This window comes from Myodes glareolus, chromosome 11, assembly GCF_982192425.1.
Source record: "Myodes glareolus chromosome 11, mMyoGla1.1, whole genome shotgun sequence".
In the NCBI taxonomy this organism is placed as follows: Eukaryota; Metazoa; Chordata; class Mammalia; order Rodentia; family Cricetidae; genus Myodes; species Myodes glareolus.
In genome coordinates, this window is record NC_142036.1 from 73,179,793 (window position 1) to 73,196,618 (window position 16,826).

The window sequence follows — 16,826 nt, forward strand, 5'->3', positions numbered from 1 at the left end:
AAATTGGGTTAATTCAAAGCTTTCCAAGCTTCTCCTGTGTGACTCCCTTTGACTACTTTTTCTTTAAACTTGAACCTTTCTATGCCACATGATTCCAGAATGTCTGGAGCCAATAGCAAGACAACTTTGCTTACACCCTTTTAAGCTGTCAAAGTAGCCAGCCTTTCTATAAGGTGTCTGTTATTACTCGAGTGAGATGTTTAAATACCTTAATTGGTATGAATGTGGTAAACTAACCCCAGTGTACCTCATTAACTAGCTATATTCAATGATTCTACTGCCAGGAAGAATTGGCAGGCTATTAGCTTAAAGAAAATAATTCAAGGAAAAGAAAAGACACGAAACAAAAATTAACACCCAGTAGATAAGCTTCTCCTGAATTCAGAAGAATTAAAATCAGGTGTATTTGATTCTGAATATAAATCCTCTCCAAACTTGAACCCTGAGAACTTGTTGTCTGAATACTCTTGCGTCGTCATTGTCTGCCTAATTACTTCTTTTTTTTCTTTACAAGCCAAGTGGCATCTTCATGGAAGATTTTTTTAAAGATGTTTCAGCAGGGAGTTTTATTCCTCCTGCAGTTGGCATTGGTCCCTGCTCATCCCTTTCGGTAGGCTAGATGAAAAGGAAGCAGTTGCTAGCAGTTCATGCACCGTAGACCATTCACCTTTGGATAGCCATTGGCCTACTGGAGTCTCTCACCCAGAAAGATCTTGTTCTTAGAGAAGGTTCATCTGGGCACACAACCATCTTGCCTTATGGTGGAATGGTTCAATGTGCCATTCATGGTTTGGACTTCCTCAGGCGATCAGGCTGAGGTTTGGTTTCTGCCAGCTGCATCTTCAAAGGATGGATTTTTTTTTTTAAATTCTGTTCTTTGAAGAGTGGGAGGAGTGAGAATATGAGCAAAGAGGTCAAGACCTCAAATAGTCTACCTGACTTAATGGAAGCTTAACAACTCCAGCTGGACTGGAAAGGAACCAAACTTAGCATAGGTCCAAACTGGACTCTCTGAATGTGGGTGACAGCTGTATGGCTGGGGCAGACTGTGGGGCCACTGACAGTGGCACCAGGATTTATCACTACTGCTTGTACTGGCTTTTTGAGAACCCATTCTCTTTGGATGGATACCTTGCTCAGCCTAGATATATTAAGGAGGACCTTGGATGTTTCCCAAAGCAATATGCCTTACCTACTCTGAGGAGTGGATAGGGGGTTGGGAGAGAAGGTGGAGGGAATGGGAGGAAGGGATGGAATGGGAACTGGGATTGGAATGTAAAATTAAAAAAGAATGTTTGTTTTCTTTTTTAAAAAATAATAAAATTCTGTTCTGCTTTCTTAATAATCCAGTTCTCCAGAGAGAATCCCTTACTAGTCATTTGCACAACAAGTTTTGTCTTTGGCTTTGAATTTTGAGACTCAACTGAAGGCAGTGTAATTCTAGAAAACAGTCTACGTAAATACAAATCTAGAGGTAAATCTTTCTCAGCCAGAGAGCACAAAATCCTGCCCCCAGCCCCAGAAAGCCACAATAAACTGCTCCATTCTGGGATACAGGTAGATCTTTGGTCATGCTGTGTAACACTGTTGGGTTGTTAGCAATGCAACTGCTGAAGCTCACCTGTGATGATCTGAAGTCTCAGGACAAAGATGACTGTGTGGAACTGAGAAGCTGTTGCTGAGCGCCATTAGAGCCTTGAGGAGGAAAAAAAAAACATCACAGACTCAGGCTCAATTGCCAACTTGAAGAAGCTATGTTGTTTTGTCTGTGATTAAAGATCTACAACCCCTGTTTCCATGGATACAATGGCCAGGCCCAGATTTCCCTGAGGATGAATTCAACCTTGTTTTTTTATTTTTTAAATTTTTCTACTCCGATTAAGGATTAAGTCCTGTGCCTGGTGCTTCACCAGATCCAGGCTATGCTAGACTTGAGCCTTTATTATAAATTTGGAAAAGTAAAACTTTTGGACACTACTCCTGATCAAATACTTTTATGGATGTGACACTCAATCAAACATAATTTACAAGAAGTTTGTAGATATTTATTGTTTTCAGACTTGTACCTAAAAAGTCATAAATTTCAATCAAGAAAATTATGCTGATCTTAGGTGTCATTGCTCATTTCATGTCTAGGGGAATGGACCACATATTTCTGAAAAATTCAGGAGTTTAGGGATAATGTGGTTTGTTTTTTTCTTTTCCACAGTATTTTCTTCCTCCTCCTCCTTCTCCTCTTCCTCCTCCTGTTTCTGTTTTGTTTTGATTGTTTGGTTTGGTTTGGTTTTTTATTGTTTGTTTTGTGAGATAGGAATTCTTTATGTAGACCTGGCTGTCCTGGAACTTGCTCTATAGATGAGGCTGGTCTCAACTCAGAGATCCACTTCCCTTTGCTTCCTTAGTTCTGGGATTAAAGTCACATACTATCACCACCCAACTCCCACAATATTTTTCTGATGAAAAATCCCCTCACTGTATTTTCCTGCATGAATGAATACCATTAAATTTTTTCCTTTGTGTAAGAAATAATGATTCCTATATCTTCTAAAATCGTTAAGATCTTCATGCTAAAATGATAAAAATCCTAGCAAAGATTGACAATTTTCTTCAGCTAACCTGTGAGGTCCTTGTAATTTTTCTGGGCAATCTCGGAGAGTTTGATGAGCATGGTTGCAAATTCCAGTATGCCTTGAGCTTCACACATTTTTCAGCTCTCCTCTGTGCCTGGGGTTTGAACTGGATTGGCTGTGCCTGTGATCTTTGCATTCTGCCTATTGGTGAATTCCTGCAATGGGAAGGCAATGGCCAGGTGCCCTGGGTGTGTGGGAGTGGGATGAGGTGGGAGTGTTTCTTTTCCAGCTGCTTGGCTGGTAGTTTTCATTCACAGTGACTGTGGTTCTCTACCAGGAGATGCAACCCCGCCAAGCAACCTCTCCTGACCTCTCCTAATTCTTTCGCAATTCTACCAATTCCTCTATCACTTGCTTTCAGTCTGAGGGTGGCGCCCACCTCAGGTTGTCACTAGCCCTGAAGTGTGTACCATATCTTCTAGGCTTCCTAAGCCACGTTCATATGTAACAGCTTCTTTACTGAACTTCTACAGTATCTTCAGTTGAGTGCCATCTTTCCTATTTTGACATTAGCTGCTTATAACACAGAGTAAAATTCGTTAGTATCCCTTGACTGTGAATTCTAAAGATTTAAAGAGCCAGTGTCACTTTAGGTCCCAGGTAGGATTTTTCTCAATGTCACTGTCCACTTAACAAAATGTTACTCCTCTAGATAGAATTTTTATTAATGGAGCTAAATAGTCTTATATTTATTGAGTATGTTTTCATTATCTGTTCATGACCTTTTTCCATAGGCGTGCTCATCACTCATAATCTTTTATGGTAGGACTGTTAGTACATTATACTGCATCACAATGTACAGAAGCCCTAGTCTTTAGTTCTCTGACATTTTTTTACACTGTGCAGAGATGTTCATTGTTTGCAATTTCAATGTCTAAGGTTTTATACCTGACCTACAAGTGCATTATCCACCAGAAGTAACAAACCTCTCCTCATATTTTATTTTGGTACATTTATGTTTTTTTTTAGACTTGATAATAATGTATGTTCAGTTTTACTTGTTAAAGAAGATAGGGGCTATTAAAGGAAATGGAGAATTAATGCATGAGCCCCATGGAAAGCTCTGCCTTGAGGAAAACAAATTAAATATACTCGATAATATTTCGGTGCTATAAATACCCCCCCACACACACACTTTATTGTCCCTTATTGTAATGTGAAGTTCTTGAAGCAGCTACCAGTTTGGACACCAGGAGACTGGAGGAGATTAATTTTTCAATGGGTCTATTATAACAAACTTTACTTATTGTATTTCTTTTCAAAATTCTTCATTCTAATTTCTTTGTTAATCTCTGACTTCAGATTTTCCAGTTAACTTGGAAGGGACTAAAAGCAAATGCACCTCCTCAGTTTCTCCAGCCTTCCTTCTACACCTCCACAGATCATCTGTCGGTTCCCAGTGAAAGCAGATCAACAAGAAGGAAAAGAGGCCCCCAACCTGCCTGCAGAACATTTAAGGAAGGTTAGATTCCGAGTGCTCTGCTGTCTTATCGGGGCCTATGGGGGTCTTTTCTGGGTTGGCCATGGTAAGACAAGAACTGTCTCAGTCTGTCATAGAGACTACAGTGGCTACAAAAAAACATTGCAGTTGCAAAGTATGTGTTTATAGAAACACACACACGCATGCACATGCACACACACAACCTTGAATCCCCTAGAACAAATAAGGATTTGATAATTTAAACCTATTTTCTGTTCTCTTTCAACGTCTGCTATGCTTACAAAGTCATTACATTTGCATGCCACACTATCCCACATAAATTTTGCCTACAACCAGAATCTCCAAGATCTCCCTCCTGTCCTGCAAGCAGTGAGCGTAAGTATCTCAGAGGGTCGGTGTAAATCATGTCAGGAGCATCAGCGTATTATCCTACACTCACGTAACAGCATCACTAGTCTTTGGTAATAGCAAACAGTGTGTGATTGTCTCTGGGAATCTCTGCTAGCAGAAGATTCATCAAGTCAAGGGTCCACTGCTTTCTCAAGTTCATTAGACGCTGTCAAACTGCTCATGAAACTTTTGTGTGTTCTTACAGCAGTCCCAAGGTGGTGTGTATTCTTTCCCAATGGACTCAAATCACATCAATATTTGGCTTTTTCCCACTTCTGACTTCATATTCCATTGAAGTAGGGACCTTGTAGTTTCAGTTCACATGTTATTAGACCTGTAAGTCGGCCGAAGACAGTCGACTCCTGTCTCCTGGATCTCTTCTCCTGTAGAGAGTTGTTCTCTGCGGTTTTGAAATTTGTTTTTCATTTTTTATTAGAAAGTTTTCTAATATTGATGTGTTTTTCTTTTGTTGTTATATGAATTAGAAAAGTATTTTCCCATTTGTGGCTTATCTTTTCAACTTGCATAGTCTTTCAATGAGTAGAATTTTGGATTTTGCTATAGTCAGATTTATCAATAGTCTCCCTTTGAAGTGTACTCTGTTTGGTCTTATGAAAGAAAATATTTTTTTAAGACTTGAAGATCAGAATAAGTTGTCTGGTTTTGTTTGTTCCACATTTTTCTTTTAACATTTAGCTCTTTAATCCACAGTGAAAGATTGTATGTGTATGCGTGTGTGTGTGTGTGTGTGTGTGTGTGTGTGTGTGCATGTGTTGAAGAAACTGGAGTACGCCCTTGACCTTACAACATTAGGGTCTGTTCAGTAAAGCAACAACTGTGCCTAATATATCAAGTAAGCCACTTAATTCAGAGAATTTATTGCAAAAAAGGGGGGGGAAAGGAAAAGAAAAAAAGAAACCACATTGAAGTAACAGAGGAAAAATAAGGATAAGAGAGTTTTTAAGAGGAAAAAACAACACCACCAACAAGAACAACAAAAATGACGAGCTAATACAAACACACCAGAAAGGTATCAGTAATTCTCCTGGAACGCAGCCCACACACCTAAGCCCACTGAAAAGGCCCGCTGAAAATCAAGAACTCGCTGAGCCTGCTACCCCACTGTACTCCCATAGCCCAAGATTTCTCAGATAAAATTACAGGAAGGAAGAGAGAAAGCTGTTGATTATTGTTCAGAGTTCTTTAAAACAAGCAAAAACTAAATAAGTATGTTTAGATAGCATGTTATTTTCTACACTTATCCCTCAAGCCCACAAATGGTGGTGTTTGTAACCCTTTCTCTCCTACTGACTCCTGGTGCTTTAGTTTCCAGTCAGATTTCAAATCAGCTGCCATTGTTTCTTGGTTTGGGAAACTGATGTGTTCACGCCCCACACCTGAGCACTTAGGGGTATCGGATGGAATGGTCTCATGGTAGCTCAGTAACTTCTACTAGGAATCCTGAGGGGCTTAAATATGGCTGATTCATCTTTCTTCTTTCTTTTTTTTTAGTAATAAATAGATCATATTTAATTGTGTCATTTAAATTACTGTGTTTTCATGAATTTTTATTAATTTGGTAAATTGAAAGAGAGAACGTTTAGAATTATCTGGTTTGACTCTCCATGACTCATTGAAATTTTATTTATACTTCTTAAATGTCAAGCTATCTTCAAAAATTTGTATTTTAAGGTAATTTATGAGGAAGATATTTGACATTTATGTATCCTTCTACTTTAAACTGATCTGCTGCAAACAATGTAAAATGGTTTTAATGACTCAATAGTCTTGAGCTGTCACCTTAGTTTATTTACATTTTTTGAGAGTACAGATAATGTGTTGCTGACTTTCCAGTTCCCACCCACATTTGCCGTGCTTCCCTATTTCCTAGCCCCCTGCTGGTGTGGTTGTTGTGGTAGGGCTCATATATTTAAGTGCATGGTCATTCAGGGCTGGTGCTCCTTGACTAGGATAAGGAGGTGTGGCGTAGTTGGAGGAAGTGTGTCACTAGAGGTGAGCTTTGGTGTTTCAAATGTTCAGGCCAGGCCCAATGTCTCCCTCTGCCTGCTGCCTGTGAATCTGGGTATAAAACTCTCGGGTACTCTCCATCACCATGTCTGCCTAAGTGCTCTCAGGCTTCCTGCCATTGATGAAAATGGGTTAAACCTCTGAACTGTAAGGAAGCCCTAATTAAACGTGCTCTTTTTAAAGAATTGTCATAGCAGGCTAGGCAGTGATGGTGCATGCCTTTAATCCCATCACTCTGGAGGCAGAAGCAGGTGGATCTATGTGAATTCAAGGCCAGTCTGATCTACAGGACAGGCTCCAAAGCAATGCAGGGAAAACCTGTTTCAAGAAAAAAGAAAGAAAGAAAGAGAGAGAGAGAGAGAGAGAGAGAGAGAGAGAGAGAGAGAGAGAGAAAGGGAAGGGAAAAAGAAAAAGAAAGAATTGCCATGGTCTTGTTATCTCCCCATAGTAACACCAAGGCAAGACATAGGTTAAGTATTAGATTTTCATACTTCAAATAGCTACTCTGAAAATTTTAGCATATTCAATTGACACAATATCCAAGAGAAACTTGTAAGTTCAGAAGACACTCAGAAATAGAATTGCCTTAGGACATTAATACCAGTCAAGGTTATCTGAGCCTTTGTCACTTTTGCTGAGAATTTGTCTTGTTCTGTTTCCCCCTTTCAGGTTAACAGTTGCTATTGTTCCATGATAATAATGTTGAGGTTATTTAGACTTGTCTACTGTGTACCAAGGAGTCATTTGCTCAATCTTTATTCCTTTACCTCTGTCGTCTTCTGAATCAACAGCTTTCTGCATGAAGAACATAAGCGAGAAAGTTCTTTCTGTAAACCTTGAGATAGTCATTGTAATCTACTTTCATTTGTGGAAATGTCATTTGATTCTAACTTGCATGATATGTGTGTATCCTCTTCCATCAGAAGAGAGCATTGATCTTCTGGATCTGGAGTTCCAGGTGGTCCTTAGCTATCTGGTGTGGGTGCTTGGGAAAAGCAGAAAATGTCCTTAACCACCTCCTATGCCCCTATGTGATACCTGATTCTATGAGAAAATTGCCCAGGTATGTCTCTATTTATACAACCTCCCACTTTGCAAACATACACATGTTGAAGTGGGTGGATGAATGGATAGATAGGTAGATAGATTGAATGTCTTTATATGTACTTTAGATAGTATTGTATGACTTTCTTAGATTTTTTTATTCCTCTCTATTTCAATCAAATTAATTGTGCTTATGCTTCAAATTTATTATTTGAAGTTCCTATGGTCCAATTCTGTTATTTGTTCCATTACAGAATAATCTTTAGTGGAATAATTTTTCCTGTCAAGGTTAATAAAATTACCCCAATGGCTTTGCTGGTTGATAGTCTGAGCCCACAGTCTTGCATGAGTTCCATCTTATGTGCAGGTAAAGGGTTGACTGTCTTGCTCTCCAACTCAAGCAGCTCCCAAGCCTTGTTTTGTGATCTGTCATCTTCATTTACTTTGCAGAACTGACTAATGCCTCCCTCCTCCCACCCACAACCTGACAGGCTGTCAAAGTGCAGCCCTGTTTTCCTAAGCCAGTCATTTTCTCCTTGCTTTAGCTCCTGAGGACTTTATGGTTCTTTTTGGTTTTGTTTTATTGTTGTTGTTTTGTTTGGGGTTTTTTTGTTTGTTTGTTTTTTTGAGTCTGGCTAGGCATTTTTAACATTGCTCTTTATGGTTTGCTCCCAGTTTTTTTCAGATGTTTGTGACAGAGAGGTTTCTGTGTCTCTAATCTGTCCTATTTCTCAACATACAAGTCTGACCATTTCATCACTTAGCATCAGAACCGTCCGTGCAATTTGTCCCAACTATGTCTCCAGATCTGAAAATAACGGTTGTCAGTGTCTTCTCGCTGCTGTGCTTAAGGCTGGACCTTGTGTGGAAAGTGATTTCCTTGTCGGAATTTCCAGGTCTAAGTGGATACTCCTAGTGCTCAATGTCAAGGACACTTCTAGCACATAGTTTTAGACTTTAATTTTTTCCCCTTTGCTCACATGACAGTGGCTCAAGGACATTCCTGGTTCAATTTCAAATCAGATGTTTATTTTACAATTCATTGCAGGTAATGTGAGGGAGTGGAAATATCAGTGAGTGTGTGCAATGACTGGGGTCTGCACACTGCTAAATGAGTGTGTGAAATGACTAGAATGTGCACACAGCTAAGTGAGTAGTGTGTAATGACTTGAGTTTGCATACTGCTAAGTGAGTGGTGTGCAATGACTGGAGTGTGCACACTGCTAAGTGAGTGTGTGCAATGACTGGAGTCTGCACACTCCTAAGTGAGTGTGGGAAATGACTGGAATGTGCACACAGCTAAGTGAGTGGTGTGTAATGACTTGAGTGTGCACACTGATAAGTGAGTGTATGAAATGATGAGTGTGCACACTACTAAGTGTGCCCTTCAGTAAAAGCATTTGTCATTCTGTTTGAGATTCTCAAGCTCTCTCTGTGTATGTGTGTGTGTGAGAGAGAGAGAGAGAGGGAAAGACAGAGAGAGAGACAGACAGACAGACAGAGAGATTGGGAAATACACAGCTCATCTGGGATTTTTATTTAGATACAAAACATTAAATTTTGCTTTTAATTTATAAAACAGTAATTTTAGTCATTCATAAAAATGAAATTAAATGGCAATTCAGTGCTTTTTTCTCTCTCATTTCAGGAAAAAAAAGAGTCCTTATGTAGGTTATTTTAAAACTATTTAGGTAAGAAAACGGGCTGATGAGATTTCAGTAGGAGTCTATTAATTAGCCTTGTAGGTGTGGAGGTTACATGAAGGTCCGGAGCTATCTGACCCTGAGCATAGTCGGAGGAATTAAATATATCTCCCAAAGCTTGCAATTAAAGAACTAACTTTGGTGTCTCATTCTTCGCAGTTCTGCACCACTCCAGTGCAGTCTCCGCATCCTGCTCCCTCCCACTTTTATACTTGGCATGAGTCACGTCATCTAATGAGGGCCGTGAATGCTCAATAGATGTCACTAACGAAACTTAGAGCCCTAGCTGCCCCATGAGCCAAGAGCCTCCTGCAATAGTTATGATTCACACATACACACAAATACACACGCACATACACACACACACTCACACACATGTGCGCGTGCACATACATGCACACACGCTCGCATGCTCACTCACACACATGCACACACACTGAAACACATATGCAATTACAGACACACATACACTCACACACTCACACATACACACATGCACGCACACACACTCAAACATACACACAAAGCTGTGCACACATATATGCACACATGCACATACACGGGCACACACACTCACAAATACACATGCACGCGCGCACACACCCACACACCTCAAAGCCAGAGTATGCCTTTTACTGAAAGTGCTGGGAAGGACATTTGCTGCTCTTTTCCCTCTTGGCCTTGTTGAAACTTTTAACATTTCAAAGGTGAGTCACTCTTTCCTTTTTCCTTTTCAAACGTAAGCAGGTCCATTTTGTACCAGTGATTAATGAGGTCATTTTTTTTCTTTAATTTTCTTTAATAGTGCTAAAAAACCTCAAAGCCTGTGATATAATTTCCTCAAATAGCACCGGTAGCATTTTCTAGACTCTTTCAACTCTCTCTGTGGGACTGGAGTTGTTCCTGGGGAAATGTACCTCCCACAGACTTCCAGTAGATGGCAGGTACACTACTTCCAACATCTCACAATGTGGAAAAAAACCCAACAGCTCAGTTCATAAAAATAGATGGTTTCTGTGTGTTAGTCTCAAGTGCAACAGGAAGGGGGGGGAGGAGAACTTGTGTTTATGGATCTAGCATCATATTATCATATAAGTATCTGCTTATTTTTGTCTTCTACTAAAAATACAAATGCAACAAATGAAAATATATCTTTATCAGGGAATGCCTGTAATTCCAGATTGCAAATTAAGCACTTAAATGTTGAATAATATAATCACCATGTTATAGGTGTTAATTAAAGTGCTTGGTGAACAAAGATACATTTAGCAATTTTTAAATATAAATTTTGGAGGATGAGAAACTATTGTTTTATGACAATTACTATCTAATCGGCTTCCATTTACATTTTATTTATTCCTTTCTTATGCCAGACTCGTGGACGGCAGAAGTGTAAATGCAGATACATATATGTGGAGACAGACATCACAATCATTCCTTTGTTTTCCAAGAATAGTTGATCCCATAATACTTCTTCCCACTTACTATAGATATGGATTTCTTCAATATTCTTGGAAGGAAGTTTCTCTCTGTAATCTATGGTAAGAAACAAGGAAGAACACCACTGTTAGATAAAAAATTAGAGTGATTTTTTTCCCTACATGGAAAGATGTTTGTTCTCTCTAAAGAAGGTCTCTGTGAGAGCTGTAAAGTATTGTATCACCTTCCATATACGTGCTTTCATTAAAAATACATACAGCTCAACACATGTAAAATAGCCGGGACTTTCAGAACTGCTAGGCTTATGGAGACACTCCATCCATTTACCCCTTCCCTTCAACTCTCATTCACCAAGGGCACACCAATGTCAGGCGTAATTATCCTAAAGCACCAAAACTTAATAATACATTTTATTAAAACAGAACCAAATCAACTTAGCTTGCCATTTAGGGGGAATGACAGACAGAAAGTAAAGGAAATGATTAAACTATATAATAGTACATTGGAGAAGATCTAAAAAAGATCCCAATCAAAATCCCATAGCTACAATTTTTATGGGATTTCAGTCATATATGTTTTGTGTGTGAGCAACTTATGTGTAACATAAATGTAGAAATTCACCAGGAAGTCATGATGTATGATTTAAGTCCAGAGACATGCTAAATACCCTAATTTGTTCATTACAGGTTGATTTTTTTGTGTGTGTTTTTGTTTGTTTGTTTTGATACAGGGTCTCTCTGTGTAGCCCTGGCTGTCCTGGAACTCACTTTGGGGATCAGGCTGACCTCAAACTCATAGAGGTTCTCCTGTCTTTGCCTCCTATGTAAAAGAATTAAAGTTGTTTGCCACCATTCCTGGCCCGTTTCAATGTTTTACATTAACAAATTATACCCCAACTCCTAAGTATCAGGTAAAAAAAAAAAAAAAGAATAGTTTTTCAAGTTAAAAAGAAAGAACATTAAAAGGCATATTTAGTTAATCCAAAGCAGAGTTGTAATCATTTCTTTTAAATATCTCTCTGAAGTCATTCCAGAATTTAAGAATGTTGCTTCGATTCCCTTTTGCAGTAATCCACTTTTGGGGCTTTCTGTGTTTCCTATAGCAGAAGACAAAGTCAGCCAGATTGAGCACAAAGGAACATGTAACATGAGAGGGACCATTTGTTGGGGGTTTTTCTGTCCTGCCTGGTCCCCCAGCTGTTTAGTCCCAGAGAAAAATCACACAAAGGACTCCGTAAGTTGTAAAACTGATTGGCCCAGTAGGTCAGGCTTCTTATTAGCTAATGCTCACATCTTGATTAACCCATTTTTCTGATCTATGTTAGCCATGTGGCTCAGTATCTTTTTCAGTGGGGCAGCTCACATCCTGCTGCTTCGGTGATCTGGGCAGGAGTGGGGAGTAATCAACTTCCTACTCTCCAGAATTCTCCTGCTCTCCTTGCATCATTTCCACTTCCTGTCTGGTTTTCCCGCCTACACCTCCTGCCTGGCCAATCAGCGTTTATTTAAAACATGATTGACAGAATACAGACAATTCTCCTGCATGAGGAGCACCTCCCAAACAGAAAGCCAGCAATATAGCAGAACCCTACAGGTTCTATGCTTCTGTCACGTGATTTCCAATTGCTCTTAATAATGAGAACCCTGAGTCAGATATTAGGGGTGAAAGCTGAGCAATCAGAGAAGCAAAGGAGCCAGCCATTTGTTCTTACCTCTATGAATCCTCAGACTGAATGCCTTCTCTATGAAACCTCATATTGAATCCTGAGCTTCTGTCTCCTCCCACCTTACATTCCTCTCTCTGCTCAACCACATCTCTTCTGTCTCCAACCCCGTTGTGGCTCTGTTTCTCTTTTAAACTGACTCAATCTCAAGTACTTTAGGGTGGGCTGGCCTTGAACTCACAGGTAAGCTTTATTTGTTAAAGCACAACATATCACCACCCACTATCCACATGTTCTCCCACTCAGGCCCTTCTTTTACCTCATATGTCTACCTCTTCTTCTTCTTGTCCCATTCTTCTCTTGTTCACTCTCCTTCCTTCTCCATTCTGCACAAAAGCAGACCACACTCAGTGACTCTTTCATTCTACCCATTTCGGAACGAGGCTCTCAAAAGCCATTGAGCCAAATTCTCCTCGCTCTTATTTCTAAGTTTTCATCTGACTAGTCTAGACCTATCCAGTCAGTTCAGCAACAAGGAAGGAAAGGAATGGTTCTTTTTTTATTTTATTTTAATGACACTTGATAGTGGGAAGAAGGGAGTCATGTGTTGTGACATTATCTCCAGGTGTGTCCATTATAATCAGGTAACACAGAATCGAGGCCATGTCTGTTTAGGTAAGTAGATAAAATGGTCCAACAGAGAATGCAGTTGATTCAACAGATCAGTTTTCTCTTTTATTGGGGTCTTCAGTTCCATTTGCTCTTTGCCTGCTCAGTGAAGCATGTCACGTGTGCTCCTTGCCTGCTCAGTGAGGCATGTCACCTGTGCTCCTTGCCTGCTCAGTGAGGCATGTCACCTGTGCTCCTTGCCGCCACCGCCAAGGGGAGTTCTAGAATCACATAAGAGGTTGTACTTTTAGAAAAGCCTTAGAGGATTTGAAAAACCCTTCAGCTCCACCAAAGAATCCTCCATTTCCAACCACTCTCAATTAGTTCTACTTAGAAAGTGATGATGGTGGAAATAATTCTGTTAACAGTGAAGAATGCTACCAAGTATTTTCTATACTGAATAGAACGTGGGAAGAGGTGAATTCTGCTCCTCCAAAGTCTCTCTTAAGACAGACACTTCACACAGATAGACCAGGGTCACTGAAAAAAAAAGATATAGAGAGTTCCTCACTAGCTGAAAAATATAATGACTGCTTTAGAATATGCTTGAAAATGATAAAAATCAAACTTAAAGAAACCTAAAACAGCAGATTTTGAGTCAGGCATGTGGCAAATGAAGTCCAGTGCTACAGGTAAAGGGTGAGAGTACTACTCTAGCAGTCAAGAGAAATAATTCATTGTTGAGTTCATGAAATTTCATTAAAGTAATATGGGGGGAAAGCCAAGGGTAAGGCTGAGAAGTAGGAGATGCTTTGGATAGTCTTGCCAAGACCGTAAATATACAGGAACACTGAGCTAATTATAAAAGTAAGAACTGAAGAGGAATTGTATATAGGCTTTTCTGGGGCATCTCCTGGGCTGCCTGTTGCCCGGAATTTGGTTACCTGAGGACTCCATTCTCTATTTTGCTTTGCTCACAGTATCTCTCAACTGTGTTAGTTTCTGCGTTCACAGATGGAGACATTTCTACTGGATCATGCTTAATGCTTTGGAAGCTCTAGACAGGGAATCTCTCTAGATCTTCAAACAAATTGTGGACCTCCTACTTTCAATTACTAGTGTTGGTAAGTGAGCCTTGTACACAAGTGTGAAAGATAAAAAAGGTCACTCACTTGATGTGGGATTCCCCTCTGTATGCTGTGAATATCATTAGGTAATAAAGAAACTGCCTTGGCCTGTTGATAGGGCAGAACTTAGGTAGGCGGGGAAAATTAACTGAATGCTGGAAGAAAGGAGGCAGAGTTGAGAGAAGTCATGGAGCCTCCGCTGGAGACAGACATGCTGAAACTTTGCTGGTAGGTCACGACCTCGTGGTGATGCACAGATTAATGAAGATGGGTTAAATTTGGGTGTAAGAGTTAGTCAGACATGCTTAAGCTATTGGCCAAACAGTATTGCAAATAATATGGTTTCTGTGTGATTATTTCTGGGTCTAAGCTGCCAGGCGGCCAGGAAACAAGTGGTCTCCTCTTACTACACTCACTGTCTTGCAAAATGCCTTCTGGGCTACAGTACATGTATGACGTCTTCTCATGCCATGCTCCTCTTCTCTGCAGAGTGTGCGCCTATCTTCTTCTTGTTCTTTAGAAACAGTCGAGAGTTAGTGAATTGTTTCTGAGGGCGTAACCCCAAAATTGTACACACTATTGCCTTCTCAACAGGTCCTTCTTTGTTGTTCCTAATTCTTTTTTTTTGTGTGTGTGGTGCAATTTTTTTTTACACTTTAATGCTACTACCTACATCCTCCATCTCTTTCTCTCCCTCTCTCCCTTTATGACATATATATGTATATATTTGTAGTTGTGTGTGTATGTGTGTGTGTGTGTGTGTGTGAGAGAGAGAGAGAGAGAGAGAGAGAGAGAGAGAGAGAGAGAGAGAGAGAGAGATGATACCCTAATGATATATTCCCAGTTTCCACCCAGATCAGGATTCTCATTTTGTTCCGACTACCTTCTAGTAACATAACTCATCAACACTCCTCCTGAAGCCCCATGCCATGATTGCTTGTCTGCATACAATCAGTGTATACATTTGTGTGAAAATCCAACCAAGCATTTCTTGCCTTTAAGCAATTGAAAAAAGCTTAAGAGGCCAGAAGGTGGGAATAATTACCACATGACCAAAAAAAAAAATCCCTAATCAATATAAAGAGCTTAGCATTAAACGTTTCCAAAGCAATCAGTCAGATACTTCCTGTCTTAAATAGCTATTGGGAAAGAGTAATAATACTGCTTCCAGGATGGTTAAATAGTAAAACAAGTATATCTCCCCCCAAATGTGGAGTAGTTACATTAATGAAAAGTATGTAACACTCTTAACAGCAATGAAGTACTTTATAATTAAAAATGTACAAACTTTGTAGGTAAATTTGGAGTTACCTACCCCCAGACCCAAATATCAATATTTCAGCATTCACTGTGTTTCCTGATCTACAGAACATGCTACAGAATTGAAAGAAAAGGAAGTTTGCCAGCTTGTTTCAGAAACTAAAAAACCAGATTCCTAGAGACCGGAGATGAATTAAAGCATAAAGACTATGCCAGGCAGTCGTTTAGTTAATCTTTTATAAGCGTTTCTTGTGTGTTCCAACAATTGCTACAATGTCTTGATTTTTTTATGGATACACCTTCGGTAGGTTCATCTATCTGCCCTGTCAATGGCTCATGCAGTAGCATCTTTCTCATAGAGAAGACAGTGACCAATGTTTAGTAAGTTTTTTCTTTGTTTTGAAATAAAGTCTCACTCCGGTCTTAAGCTCTGGTGCTAGTCAACTGTAAGGTGCCCGTCTTGCCGTGGCCTCCTAGGTGCTGAGGTAGCACGCCAGATACGTTTTTATTATTTTTCTTTCAGATTTAAAATTCGGTAATATACATATAGAAATGCATATAGCATTCATATGAAACCATGGTGCTTAACATAGACGTGTATTAAAAAGTAAAGTGAATAAGATTAAGGATAGTGAGGGATTCTCTTAGGCTGCCTCCAACTACAAATCTTCCTTCATCCTCCAAGGCATCATTGAAGTTTCATCAGTTAGTTTTGCTTACCTTTTGGAAACAGTAAAAATTGACATATATTACATATTATATTTGCTCTCTTTTAGGCAATCTTTTGCTCTTGAGGTTTATATTTATTATAATTTATACACCTTATAGTTGATTAGTACCTAGGTTCTTTCAACTCTGGAACTATTAAGAAAAATCTCTCTGTTTTGGAACACATTTTCCCCAGTAGGGTAAACATACAGTTGCAAATTGCTTGTCATTAGTAGGTAATAGCTAGTGGTTTCCCAAAGTGCTTACTTAAGCCAACTTACAGCCCCACCTACAATGTAATGAGAATTGCTTTTTTGTTTTGCATCATGAAAGACATTTGCTTTTTCATCCTTTTTTAGTTTTTATCATTCAAGTGGTGTGTAGTGAAAAAAGAAGTTTTGAAGAAATTGGTTTTCGGTTAGTTTTAAGAAATGGTACTGACATACCCTGTGTGCTGTTTGCGAGGTTTCTTTTAATGTCAACGTCTTGAGCTCGACAGCTCTGAGTGACTTTAGTACCATCATGAGAAACACTATCTCCATCATCAAGAGGATCCCCACATCTGCTTTATCCCATTCACAATCATTTTGTTCTCTGCTTCTGCACTTCTGCTTCTGCACATTTACCATTCCTAGAAAGCTATGTAAATGGAATCAGATAATTTAATATTTTGAGCTTGGATGACTTTCCAAAAAATTATGCCAATGTGTTTTATTTCCTTGAATAGTATTTCAGGAAAACTGTATAATACAATTTACTAGTTACCCATTTACCCGTGGAAGG